This window comes from Poecilia reticulata, linkage group LG18, assembly GCF_000633615.1.
Source record: "Poecilia reticulata strain Guanapo linkage group LG18, Guppy_female_1.0+MT, whole genome shotgun sequence".
In the NCBI taxonomy this organism is placed as follows: domain Eukaryota; kingdom Metazoa; phylum Chordata; class Actinopteri; order Cyprinodontiformes; family Poeciliidae; genus Poecilia; species Poecilia reticulata.
In genome coordinates, this window is record NC_024348.1 from 2,981,092 (window position 1) to 2,994,734 (window position 13,643).

Below are 13,643 nucleotides of genomic sequence, written 5' to 3' on the forward strand. Positions count from 1 at the left end.
GGCTTTCGGTTCCCTTTGTGAAAGTGGACGCCCAACACCTGTAGCACAGATCGGTGCCAGTCAGCTGAAACTTTAACCAAGCCCCATCTAATAGCCACCATCGCAGTAATTAACTGCCTGGAGTAATTACTTGCTTGACTTAGTTACGTTAATTGTGTTTTACTCTGACTGATTTCATTTACGCATCGGTTTGAGTTAGGTCTCTTGGAGCCTGAAACTCTCCCATCTCCACTGTCTCCCGCTAATGCTGAATCTGCTCCAGAGAGGAGAAAAGACAAACATACAGTGCCTTCAAACTGGGGGCGTCCAGCAGGCCATGTCTACGTGTGTGTGGTTAAGAAAAGTCTCCCCAGTGTTGCCAATTTAGCAACTTTGTTGCTATATTTAGAGACTTCACAGACAAAAAAATTGGTTTCGACCGGTCAGATATTTTAAAGATTGGTGATCGACCACAAAACTGCAATTGGTGGACCTCTAGTTTAAAAACTCTTTGAACTTTTTCTCAAACTTCTTTATTTTACTGGGATTTTAAGGCATAAACTTTGACTGGATCATTCCAGCATGAACAGCATGATGCTTCCACCTCCACATTTTATAACATGGCTGATGCATTGAGAGTATTGCGCCATCTTAGTTCTAGTGTTTTGCATGCAGACCACATTGCTCCTTTTTTGGTCTTTTCTGACCAGAGAACTTTGCCTGTGGCAAACAGGAAGCAGGACTTAGTGTGGCATTTTTATTTTTAAATGTCCCAATCTTTCATAAGGTCAGATACAGGTCCTTCTCAAAAAATTTGCATATTGTGATAAAGTTTATTATTTTCCATAATGTAATGATAAAAATTAAACTGACATATATTTTAGATTCATTGCACACCAACTGAAATATTTCATTTCATCCGACCAATAACAGAAAAGTGTTTTAATACCAAAAAAGTCAACCTTCAAATAATTATGTTTAAGTTACGCACTCAATACTTGGTCAGGAATCCTTTTGCAGCCTTCAATGCGGCTTGGAGGGGAGGCAATGAGCCTGTGGCTCTGCTGAGGTGTTATGGAGCCCAGGATGCTTCGATTGCGGCCTTAAGCTCATCCAGAGTGTTGGATCTTGCATTTCTCAACTTTCTCTTCACAATATCCCACAGATTCTCTATGGGGTTCAGGTCAGGAGAGTTGGCAGGCCAACAGTAATACCATGGTCAGTAAATCAGTGGTTTTGGCACTGTGAGCAGGTGCCAGGTCGTGCTGAAAAATTAAATCTTCATCTCCATAAAGCTTTTTACCAGATGGAGCATGAAGTCCTCTAAAATCTCCTGATAGCTGCTGCATTGACCCTGCCCTTGATGAAACACAGTGGACCAACACCAGCAGCTGACATGGCTCCCCAGACCATCACTGACTGTGGCTACTTGACACTGGACTTCTGGCCTTTTGGCATTTCCTTTTCCCCAGTCTTCCTCCAGACTCTGGCACCTTGAATGACATGCAAAATTTACTTTCATCCGAAAAAAGTACCTTGTACCACTGAGCAACAGTCCAGTCCTGCTTCTCTGTAGCCCAGGTCAGATGCTTCTGCCGCTGTTTCTGGTTCAAAAGTGTCTTGACCTGGGGAATGCAGCACCTGTAGCCCCTTTCCTGCACACGCCTGTGCACGGCGGCTCTGGATGTTTCTACTCCAGACTCAGTCCACTGCTTCCACAGGTCCTCCTAAGTCTGGAATCGGTCCTTCTCCACAATCTTCCTCTGGGTCCGGTCACCTCTTCTCGTTGTGCAGCGTTTTCTGCCAGACTTTTTCCTTCCCACAGACTTCCCACTGAGGTGCCTTGATACAGCACTCTGGGAACAGCCTATTCKTTCAGAAATTTCTTTCTGTCTCTTACCCTCTTACTTGAGGGCGTCAATGATGGCCTTCTGGACAGCAGTCAGGTCAGCAGTCTTACCCATGATTGCAGTTTTGAGTAATGAACCAGGCTGGGAGTTTTTAAAAGCCTCAGGAATCTTTTGCAGGTGTTTAGAGTTACTTTGTTGATTCAGATGATGAGGTTAACTGCTCGTTCAGAGAACCTTTTCATGATATGCTCATTTTTTGAGACAGGGATTCTGGGTTTTCATGAGCTGTATGCCAAAGTCATCAGTATAAAAACAATAAAAGTCCTGAAATATTTCAGTTGGTGTGCAATGAATCTAAAATATATGATAGTTTAATTTTTATCATTACATTATGGAAAATAATGAACTTTATCACATTATGCTAATTTTTTGAGAAGGACCTGTATGTGGTGTCCTTCTCCACATAATTCCACCTGAATTGTAGACATCTTCCACTCTCCAAAGTTACCATGGGATAAACTCCTCTTGCCTGGTTTATTGTCGTAGACAGACGGCCATTTCTTGGTACATTTACAGTGCAGTTCTCTTTTTATTCAGACTGATGGATTTGAGATTTTCAATGCTTGCGGAACTGTAAATAAACAATCATTGTATTTTCACCCCGGTGTCCGCTGATTGATTCTGCATGTGGGTTGAAAGACTTTCTCAGAACATGACACATGGCTCATTTTTGAGATTTTTATTTACAAAAAAAAGAAAATTTTTTTCTATCCTACATAGTTTTGTACTACTTTCATTTCTATCACATAAAGTTCCCCAGAAATTCAATAATATTTCTGGTTGTGGCATGACAAAATGAGGAAAAACTTAAGGGGTGTGAATATAAGTCACTGTATCTGACCTAAGCTCCCATCTCACTGTGACGCCACATTAAAAAACAAAAAAAGGAAAGCTCTGACTCTACATACAAGACATCACAAAGTTCCCCTGTGATGTTTGATTCTCAGTATGGCTCTTGTTCTGCCAACATGGTGGGAGTCAAGCTAAATCTGACTCCAGCTCTTCCTACGCTTGTACATTCTTATTTCTGCAACAAAAATCTATTCTCCAAAAAATCAACTCCAAACAAATAGCAAAAGGAGAGGCTCAAATTCAGGTGTATTGATTGCTGGAAATGAAGGGCACAGTTCCAGGACCGGAAACAATTGGGTTAGCAATTAAAAAGCCGGCAGCCGGCCGCAGCTCGCAGCCGGAGCGTCGATCCCACCGATGACCAACATCCAGCCCACGTGTCTGAGCGCGCTGCTGTCTGTCTGCTCTCTGGGATGGCTTCACTGCCGTGTGAATCGATTTCTGCCTCGCTCCTTTCTCTTCGCCTCCTCGTCCCAAATCTGTTTCTAGTGGTCGGCCACTATGCAGAGACAGGCTTCCACGATGGAAACCAATTATGGCTGGATTTCCGGATAAGAGCAACACTGCGGCAGGTTGAGGAGGAGAGGGAGGAAGATGAGGCAGGGAAGCTATGCTAAATATCAGGAGTGGCTGCTTCAGAGGCCATCAGTAATTGCTCTGCGGCAGCAGAGGCGAGCCAGCAGGAACGGAGATGCAGAGTTTTTGCTTTGTGAATCTCCTCCCCGCATTCTGCCGGCCGTCTGAGTCCCTGCAAACCTGACCTTTTTTGAAGCAGCCTGTATCTTTCAAGTCAAGGACCACTTGAGGGCTGGGGATGCGTGAGATCACAGAGGCCACGGGCGGCTCTAAGGTGACGGCCTATCAGATGAGGCCGGCGCGTGAGGGAACGGGTTTGCTTCCTGCTCTGCTGACTTGTCGGTGTGTGAGTGGGCAGGCGGCGTCTGATGGTTAATGCGGCACGGCGGCTTCATTTGCATCCTCTGAATCAGACGCTGGCCTGGATGAAGGGGAGCACAAAAGCAAGTCTGTTCCGAAATTCAAAATAGGCAAGGATAATCAGCAGCTGCACTGGAAATAACAAAGTGACTTTTCCGCCTCGCAGGAGAAAGAGACTACAGCTGTCGTCATGGTAATGATGAGAGCCTGGCCCTATGCCGTACAGATGTCAGGACTGGTTAAAGACATCTGGTCACCAACAGGTAGAATTATGTGAACATAACCTCTAGTAATCAAAGCTTGGCATTAGGAATGCACCGGGCCAATACCGATAACCAATATTGCAGTTATGGCCAATAACCCACGCATACCAATATTATATATATTTCCCAACTCTTTTGACACTGAAAAAACAACCACATGCTGACACTGCCTCTCCTTCGGTTCAACACACACTAATCTTGCACTGCATCACTATCACATGACCAAACAAATATCACACGATCACTCAAGGGTCCACTGATTTATCAACACCACTTTCCTTCATTTAGAAAGGAAATGAAGTAAAGTGGTGATCGACCGATCCACCGATCTTATCTACCTCAGCAAAGGTCTAAATATCAACCACTGGCCTCTTCTGCATCCCGTGAGGTTTGACTATTTTATTTTTTACAATCTTAAAATAATTTCTAAGTTCAGTTTATTTACTTCATTTGTAACATTTGATCAAAACTATTAAGTCTGTCGAATTTCTAAAAGACAAAAAGTAAAAATGATTCATGTGTTTTTAGGTTACACACAGCAATATTCAAAACTTTCTTTACATTGTTAAACGCTGATTACTTCTTATTTCTTTTCATAAAGGTATTTGAGCTATATCTATATATATATATATATTTTTTTTATTTTTATTTTTATTTTTTTTTTTGCAAAATTTGCTTACATTTTACTGATGAATAATATTTTTGCACTCACACATGAGGTAGTGTAGCTGGTTCACATTGCAACAATGTGTGGTCACACCACAAAGCTAACAATCTGGAACCAGTGCAGTGAAAGCAGACGGTCAACATCTGCCACATACAGCTTCACACCTGAGGCTCAACAGATCTGAAATCAGCCTGAGCTGCCAGTCTGCATTGGTCAAGTCATGTTTTATATTGGTTAGAAGCCATTTTGAAGCCCATGAACCCAAGCAAAGTTTTAGTTCTCCGTCATGTTACAGTGATAAAGTTCAGTTAGACGTCAGATTGTTATATGTTCAAAAAATCTGTAGAAGCTATTTTTTTAAAATATATTTAAGATATAAATCAATATTTTAAATTGTTTCAAAAGGTTGCCAGGAGAGACCTCAGACTTAAATTAATCAAGTATCTTCAAAAAAGTCAAATCTGAAGAAGCCTCTGGCTGAAGACATGTTAGCGGTTATGCTAACATCTTACTGCCTGCTAACAGCTCCAGGTGGTAAAAACAAGATGCAACAGTAACGTCCTGAATGACCCCAGCTCTGCTAAACCATTTTTTTTTTCATTTGAATTCTGTTGTTGTCTGATTAGAGGCAGAAATAAAAAAATTAAAAATAAAAAAACAGAAGAGGGACAAGGATAAAAGTCTTTCAAAGTGATTGACAGGTAGTAGGTGAGTTATTTCAGTCTTTCAAGAGAGGGGCTTGTAAATATTCAGGTTAGCTAAAGTTACCGGTAAAATAACATGTTGTCTTCAAACTGTGTGCTGTAGTTTGAGGTGTATAGGGGAGCTGCAATGTGTCCACATACATACACACCTCAGAAAGTACTTAGCTGATACCCTGAATACGACTTGTGGTTCAGATATTTTATTAGGTTTTTTTTTTAGATGCTAACTGATCACCTACAAACTTCAACCGGAAACGTTCAATGTGTGTAAAAGGCAACATACTCCTTCCAGTGCATTCCACTGAAGTTATTTCTCAGGAATGTGGCATGTTATGTTTCACTAGTCAAGGAGACTTTAAATAGTCATAAATAATGAGGTAGCTTCATTTTTATTTCACACACTATAACTCCTGCCATCTGCTAAATAAACAGTGACACGGCAAAAAATGTAAGCACTGTTAAGTCGAAGCCGTGCTCGCTTCATTTTACAGCCTGAGAACGATGAGTTGTTTGTTTGTTTTTTGGTGGGGGGGGGGCGGGGGGGGTTGTTGTTGTTGTTGTTGATATTGTTGTTGTTTTTACGACATACCGTCACGTAAAACTCGAGAATTGCGGGAGGTTGCCACGACTGTAATCCCGTTCAAACGTCCACACAGACACCCAGTTACAAGTGAAAATCCCCGCACTGGAGCAGCTCAACATTCAGCAGGATAACACTGCGGGCGGGTGAAGCTGGCATTCAAACATGCTTCCTAATCCGTCTCTGCGCTGAGGGTGGCGGGAGAAAATCACCTTAAATCACCACAAGCAAAGCGCATCTCCAGCCTTGCGTAGGAGAACAAGTCCCTTCTGATTGAGGGAGCGATTCAGGTTTAACCTTTTGTGCTGAATTTAAGCAGCCAAGGCGAAAAAATAAAAAATAAAATAATAATAATAATAATAATAATAATAATAATAATAATAATAATAATAATAATAATAATAAAAACACACACAATAATGAAGAGCTGGAATTTATTGCAATTAACAGATCCAACTTGAAGAAGCCGCCTCTAATTTTAGGGACAGACCTGCGTTTCCTCCATCACTACTGAGCTCTGCTTCTTAGGGCCCATTAAACCAATTTCCATATTCTGACAATCATAAAGCAGGTTTATGTGTCTAATCAGCGCAGCCGCAGCACCCGAGCATTTACATTATGGCTGCTGGAAGCCATAAAGTTAATGTGTGCATGCGGTCATTCCTGCACACAACAACCAGTCGCCAGGTGATTTTGCGCGCGCGCGCGCGCGTGTGTGTCCATGTGTGCGTGCGTGCACACTCCACCATCACGGACTCTGAGCAACAAGTAGATCCATCTAACAGTAACACGGACGCAGAGTCACGTCCAGAAACATCCCTCCGAAACAACAAACCTCTGGATCGACAGAGACGTTCCAAATAACAGATCCGCACAAGAGTGTTAAGACATCATTTTGTGTCTGCATGAAAGATGCACGAAGTGGCGTCAGTGTGTGCACTAACAGGCAAGTTCTGGTCCGGCGCTTACCTTCAGAGTTCGCGGGGTCCCATGCTCCGGGAGGACGGGCTGCGGAGGGAACAGTGGTGGATGAGTTTAGCCTCACATCACAGCGTCAGCTCGGCCACCAACTGGGAGCTCAGGGACCTGCTGGTCGCTCACAGGCGGAATGCACAACGACTCATGAGGCGATTTCCGCTCCGCTCGCTCCTCTCCTCAGAGTTGGTACTTGTTGTTCTGTCGGGCCATGCGGCTGCTTCTTTCTAATAATTATTCTCAGCTCTTGAGAGATTTAAGAAAAAAAAAAAAATAAGCCTAGACAAAGTGCTGTGATGCTGACGCACTCGGAAGCGACTTGGTGTGGGTGTGTGTTGGCGTGCCGCTGAGCTCGGCCATCGGCTCGCAGCTGGAGCGCCTTCCAGCTGTGCGACCGACAGATCGCAGTGCGGAGCCACAGTCCCGCCTTCCGGCAGCACCGTGAAGGCACCACGCTTCAGTCCGCGTGCGAGGCGGCCCGCGAGCTCCATACTATACATACATACATACATACATACATACATACATACATACATACATACATACATACATACATACATACATACATACATACACACACCCCCCCCCACACACACACACACACACACACACACACACACACACACACCGCGGCGGTTGAAGTACGTTTAACACCCGAGGGAGTTTGTATAGCGGGAAAGTTACAAGAGTACCGAGTTTTCTCCGTTTAAATTGTGCACTAAACGGTTTTTATTCCAACGCAGAATACGGGTTTCTTGTCGACTGTTTTAAAGTGCGATTTGAAAAACATTGTCGCATTAAATGGGACTTTATTTTAGTTCTTTTCTATTTGAAATATTAGGATGCACTGTAAGAAACACAGCAATCTGTTACTACATCAGATCTGCTCCTTCCTTACGCGTCACGTCAAGTGTTGCATTCATTGAACAAAAGAATGAAGGAGAATTGCGTTTTCGGGAGATTTTTTGTTGTTGTTGTTGCATTCTGGATGTTAAAGTAGTTATTTTAAAGGTTTTTGAGACCAGCTGAACGCTGCTGTCAAGTCAAGTCAAAGTTTATTCATATAGCACATTTACACCAACCTCAGCTGACCAAAGTGCTTCACAACAATCACAACCACACAGATAGATGAGTGATCAAACAGAAAATAAAACTAAGTTTGATTAAATAAATAAATAAATCCACCCATCCATTTTCTTTACACCCTTTGTCCCTTAGTGGGGTTGGGAGGGTTAGTGGTGCCCATCTCCATCTAACGTTCCGGGCGAGAGGCGGGGTCACCCTGGACAGGTCACCAGTCTGTCGCAGGGCAACTAAATAAATAATTAAATTGCCAGACAATTATAAAATTGGAAAAAACTAATAATCCATCCATCCATTTTCTTCCGCTTATCCGGATATGAATGAAATACTTGATTTCAGCTGCAGCAATTTTTCCTCCTTTCCATTTTCTCTTTAATTCGTACATTTGATGTGTATTTGCCTGATCATTTTGATGATGGCATTTAACATCTCAAATGAAAGAGAACATTTGAGCTGTGGCATCATTCCAGTTAACAGACTACAAATAGATGGTAAAAGCTTATTTATTATTATGATTATTTATTAGACTTTCCCAAAAGATGGGGGACTTATTTTAGATTGCTTGGCTGTTTTATCTTTTATGCTCAAAGTAAAATGGCTGCAGTTATTGTTCATACCCCTGGGATAGTAAATTTAACGTAGCTTTTTAGTTTTGACAAGTATCTTAAGATTGGAAGTAATATCAAAAAATTTTAAAGACATTTAAATACATTTTTTAATGCATAGTAGATTTATATTGTTTTGTTATCTTTTGAGAAATGCCTGTCTCATTTTCTACCTGAAAGAAAGGTATTGTTTTAATTAAAATCATTTTTAATTTCAACCTGTCAGGCATGAGGACGATTTGGGGCTTAACCTTAAATACATTGCCAGCAGAGGGCGCTAAGATATAACGTCCATCCATCGATTGTTTATCCAATCTGTCAGAGGAACCCAGAGACACAAGACAGAGCACATGCATGGCAACTATAATAATTATTTAAAGATTCAAAGCATGAAATGTTCTGAGAACATATGAAGCCACTAACATATTCACTTAATCATTGTCTTGTTCAAAATGATGTTCATTTCCAAGTAATTTCATTTACCAAATGCATTTTACGATAAGATCTAACTAGCTAATGAATTACATACGAGGTTTTTGTGTTATTATCAAATGCATAAAATATTCAAGTGATTATTTGTGGATTTCTCTCTCTTTGTAAATTTGGCTGTTTTTTTTACAGTTTATTTAAGTTCGTGCTTTTAATTGTGAACAAAAGTTTTTTAAAACTCTTTAACATGGATTGAAGGCCATATTAGCAGACAGAAATGGACAGAGAACAATACACATACTACTAATGTACAAAGAAATAAAATTTTTATTTTTTATTCAAATTAAATTTTGTTTTCCTAAAACTTGTTGGGAAAACATACAGGTAAAATTCAATCCTGACTGTAAAGGAAAACATCATAATAAATAAGCAGTGATGACTCTGATCATGCATTCTAAAGACCTGGGTAACATACGGGTCAATGAAAAAAAAAAAACAGAGAGATGAAGCAATGTCCACTCAGGCTTGTTTACTGTGAAGCTGCTTTTGCAATCCACCAGAATAAAAAGGGAACCAACTTTGTAACGCTGAGCTGTCAGTTCTTTGGAAGATTATGCTAGTGCTTAAACATTAGCTAAACATTAGTTACCATTGACCACAGTTTTTATTTTGAGGTTGAAAAACAAAATGACAGTGTAATTGTAAAGAAAAAACAACAAAAACATTGATTTAAAAAAAACATGATGGCATGATGTGAAGCTAAAAACAAATGGTGTTTGAAAGTAGTCACATAGGTTTCTGCTAATTTAGAGTCTAAGCTCTAAATTAGAAATCAACTGTTTCCTGCCTCAGTAAATCTTTCATATTGACCACAATAAGAATTCAACCTCCATCCATCCACGATGGATGGATGGATGGATGGATGGATGGATGGATGGATGGATGGATGGATGGATGGATGGATGGATGGATGGATGGATGGATGGATGGATGGATNGATGGATGGATGGATGGATGGATGGATGGATGGATGGATGGATGGATGGATGGATGGATGGATGGATGGATGGATGGATGGATGGATGGATGGATGGAATAATTCAACCTTTTTTGAAACTTGTCAAACCACACTTGACCGTTAGCCTCCCTGCAACACTAAATGTTTATCAGCCCAGCCTCCCATCTCAGAAACCAGTCTAAAATAGAAACCTGTCCAGGAACACCGGTTTATCATCATACCTCAGAGATTAATAGAGAATCTCTCTTTACCTGTGGATTCTCAACTATGTGACCGAGAGAGAAACGTTAGTCCCCAACTCCACCACACTGAAAACTGGGTCTCCTCAAGGCAGTGTGCTTGTGTCCTGGCGTTTCACACTGTGCATCTCCAAAGGAGAAAAATGTGGTTGAGTCGGGATACACTCCTGAGAGTGGATTAGGGCTGGACTTTGACTAGGTCTTTCTAACAAAGAAATATGCTTTTATCTAAATCATTCCATTGTATCTCTGGCTGTATATTTGGGGTCATTTTCCTGTTTTTCAAAACTTCTAGCAAATTGTCTCCCATCAACTCTGATCAACTTCCATGTTCCTACTGAAGAAAATGTAGTGAAATAAATATAGTACCAATGCAGTGTATGTCCAATTAAATGGAAATGATTCATAATGGTCTCATATTTTTAAGTCTCAAATCCTGAGGTTCTAACAAGTGTGCAGACTTTTGAAGGCCATGTTCAAAGACTACTTTTAACTTACTAAACCATTTCCTTAGTTAGCATTGTAAACCATTACAAAACTGTAAAATATTATAAAGAAATAAATATTCAGAAACATTTTCAGAAAGAAGGAAAGGAGTCAAAAAATTCAAATGTTTTGGAAAACGTTCATTACATGCCGAAGGTACCAAAAACGCTGGTTTGGTGATCAGTCGTGTTCTTGGCTGAACCCCATATGGCAGACTGAGGCGTGTTGCAGGCCACCGGATAAATACAGAAGTTTGAAAACTTTCTGTGGCCCCCAGAAAATTGAAAGAAACAGATCATGGAGCTGTGGTTCTGAAATTCTGGAATACACATTGATACAACAGAGAACGCATCTGCCCAACGGGTAATCTCTGAAGGGGGAAATCATCTCAGTGATAACTGTAAGTCTGTGTACCTGAAAGACTTACAAAGGTGTCAAGGTGGAAATATGGCGGCACCGTGGACAGAAGAATATTGCGAAAGCTGAAGTTCTCAGGGTTTATTAGCTTCAAAATGTTGCTTTCCACTTCAAAAACCATCGCTGTACTGAAGGAGTACAATTCAAAAAGACACAAGTCAAGGCTCTTTTTCGGGATCTTTTCCCAAAGACCTGAGGTATCAAATAAATGACACTTTACTCAGATAGGAATTGTGAGACAATCCATGCTTGCTGTGCTCATGGAGCTGTGGCAGACAAAAATGTAGAGGAAAGCGTAAAAAATGTGTCTTTATCAGCTACATCAGCCCAGAGTGACGTTACTTGCGGATGATATCTTGAAATAGCTTTTTGAAGAATTCAGAAAAGCAGATGTTACGTCTATTGCCACGGAAGACTTGACATGCTTCAAATGGTTACTTATTTTAGTTAGGAACTCTTTAGACTTATTCTACACACAACAGGTGAGAGGATTTTTTAAAAATATTGTCGCTTTTTCTGATGAACATAATCTTGAGTTGCAATAGGTTTTTCTGTTGGTCACTAATAGATGTTAGACTTTCAGCTATAGCCAAACATGCAGTTGGTTCCATTGTACCTCCTATCGGTCTGTTGTGAGTATTGTTCACTTTATTTGCTCATCTTCCAGTTTAGACCCCACCTGTTCCCTCTACAACTTCCCGAGGCATTTGCAGATTACACACACCAGCAGGTTCATGATAATGTCAGATGGCTCATCTGAGGGAGGGTTCTGGACGTCTTCTGTGTCAGGAGTACACGTCTTCTCTCTGACAATCTAAAGAAAGACAAGATGAGCAACGTTTTTGGGGCACATGCAGGAAAATCTCCATCTCTACTTTGGTTGAGAGGCTTTGGGATTTTAGGAAAAACTGGACTAATTTCAAAACAGATTTCCTATCTGATATAATGTTGCACTGCCCATTCATCGCTGAGTCTACAGAGAGCAGATAAAAACATACTATAACCAAGCTGGATAAAAACTTTCTTGAGTGTTTCCAGGACTCCCAGTTTGTCTGAGCCTCATTTAACATCAAAGCTGAGACTGATTTCTGTGTTAAAGCTAAAGACGTAACACCAAGTACTGATGAAGGCATCTCTCAGATGGAGATGCTGGATTTCCCCTCGTGTTTTGGCTTTAAAACATTCAGTCTTATGGTGCAGAGGACTTTTATGCTAAACATGCTGACCAGTATCAGTGTTGACTTACTAGGCTTTTGTACAACTTCTAAAGGGTCAGTCATTATGACCTCTGTGTTCTCCGTGTTTCACTCCATTCTTGCACAAACACAGTTCCGCAAGGTTGATGCAAACCACTTGTGCTTCACCTGGAGTTCCTGCACAGGAGCGGCAGTCGTCTTTGTGGACGGAAGAAAAAGTCTGACAAAAATCTACAAGCAGGGTCACAGTATACGCCCAGGAGGCAGAATTATCCTGGGCCAGGACCCTGATCAACTTCTGGGTGGGTTTAATGCAGAGCAGAGTTTTGTTGGGGAGATCACCGATGTGAACCTGTGGGACTTCGTGCTGCCAGAGCACGAAGTCAGAGAGCAGTTCAACTGAGTCAGGCAGCAGGGAGGAAGTATGGAGGGAGGAAATGTGATCGACTGGGACTGGGCAGATCTTGAAGAAAATGGAGAGGTGGAGATCATCAACGCTCTGCTGTAGCTGGAAAGTCGCTCAGTAGAGAAAATGTGATGATTTTGGGGACGACTTCTCAGTGGAAACGCTGTACTGTTTTCGTTTCATCCAAATAAAATGATGACCAAATACTCATTGTAGTCTTCATTGAGAAGTATTGCAATGGTTTTCAGTGCTATTAAAAATGCCTGTGACGAAGTCCTCACCCCTTTAAGAATTGTTTTTTCCTTTCATTTTGTCACATTTAAACATGTATGATCATTGCAAAATTATCTGGATAGTGTGAGTAAATACTCTAACAGCTGTTTTCAATTGATCATTTCTGAAAGGTCTTAAATTTAATTTTGTCCAGTAGTTTGGTGGTTTGGTATCACACAAATCACTTTTATTTTTTTAAATATCTAACAGTTAGCACATGCAGATAGAAAAGGTTTGTAGCCGTCATGCATCTCGCTCTGCAAAGGAGATTCTTATTGTGGTGCTAAGCTAACGTTAGCTTAGCTTCCTCTTAGTTTTGGAAAGACTAATGTCAAACTCTCGTCCACAGGCCAAGTTTGGCTTGTAGTTTAAATAATTTTGTCCCGCTAAATAATTCTACACATGTACCAGAGCAAAATAATAAAGAAAGAAAGAAAGAAAGAAAGAAAGAAAGAAAGAAAGAAAGAAAGAAAGAAAGAAAGAAAGAAAGAAAGAAAGAAAGAAAAATAAATAAATACATAAATACATAAATGCATAAATACATAAATAAATAAGCAGTTAAATCTAAACGGGTGTGTGACACACACGCACGCACACACACGCACACGCACACACACACACACAC

At 40.9% G+C, this 13,643-nt stretch overlaps 1 protein-coding gene across 2 annotated transcripts in view; it reads right to left on the reverse strand.

Annotated features, from left to right (window-relative positions):
- Window positions 1–7,310, reverse strand: part of LOC103480179 (RAS guanyl-releasing protein 2) — a 63,066-nt gene extending 55,756 nt beyond the window's left edge. The window contains exon 1 of one of the 2 annotated variants that reach the window (XM_008435049.2): window positions 6,861–7,305. The gene's annotated coding sequence lies outside the window, so the exon portion shown is untranslated. Of the gene's footprint in view, window positions 1–6,860 lie in introns of both variants that reach the window. The other variant, XM_008435050.2, reaches the window with a different exon arrangement.
- Between the last annotated feature and the right edge of the window lie 6,333 nt (window positions 7,311–13,643).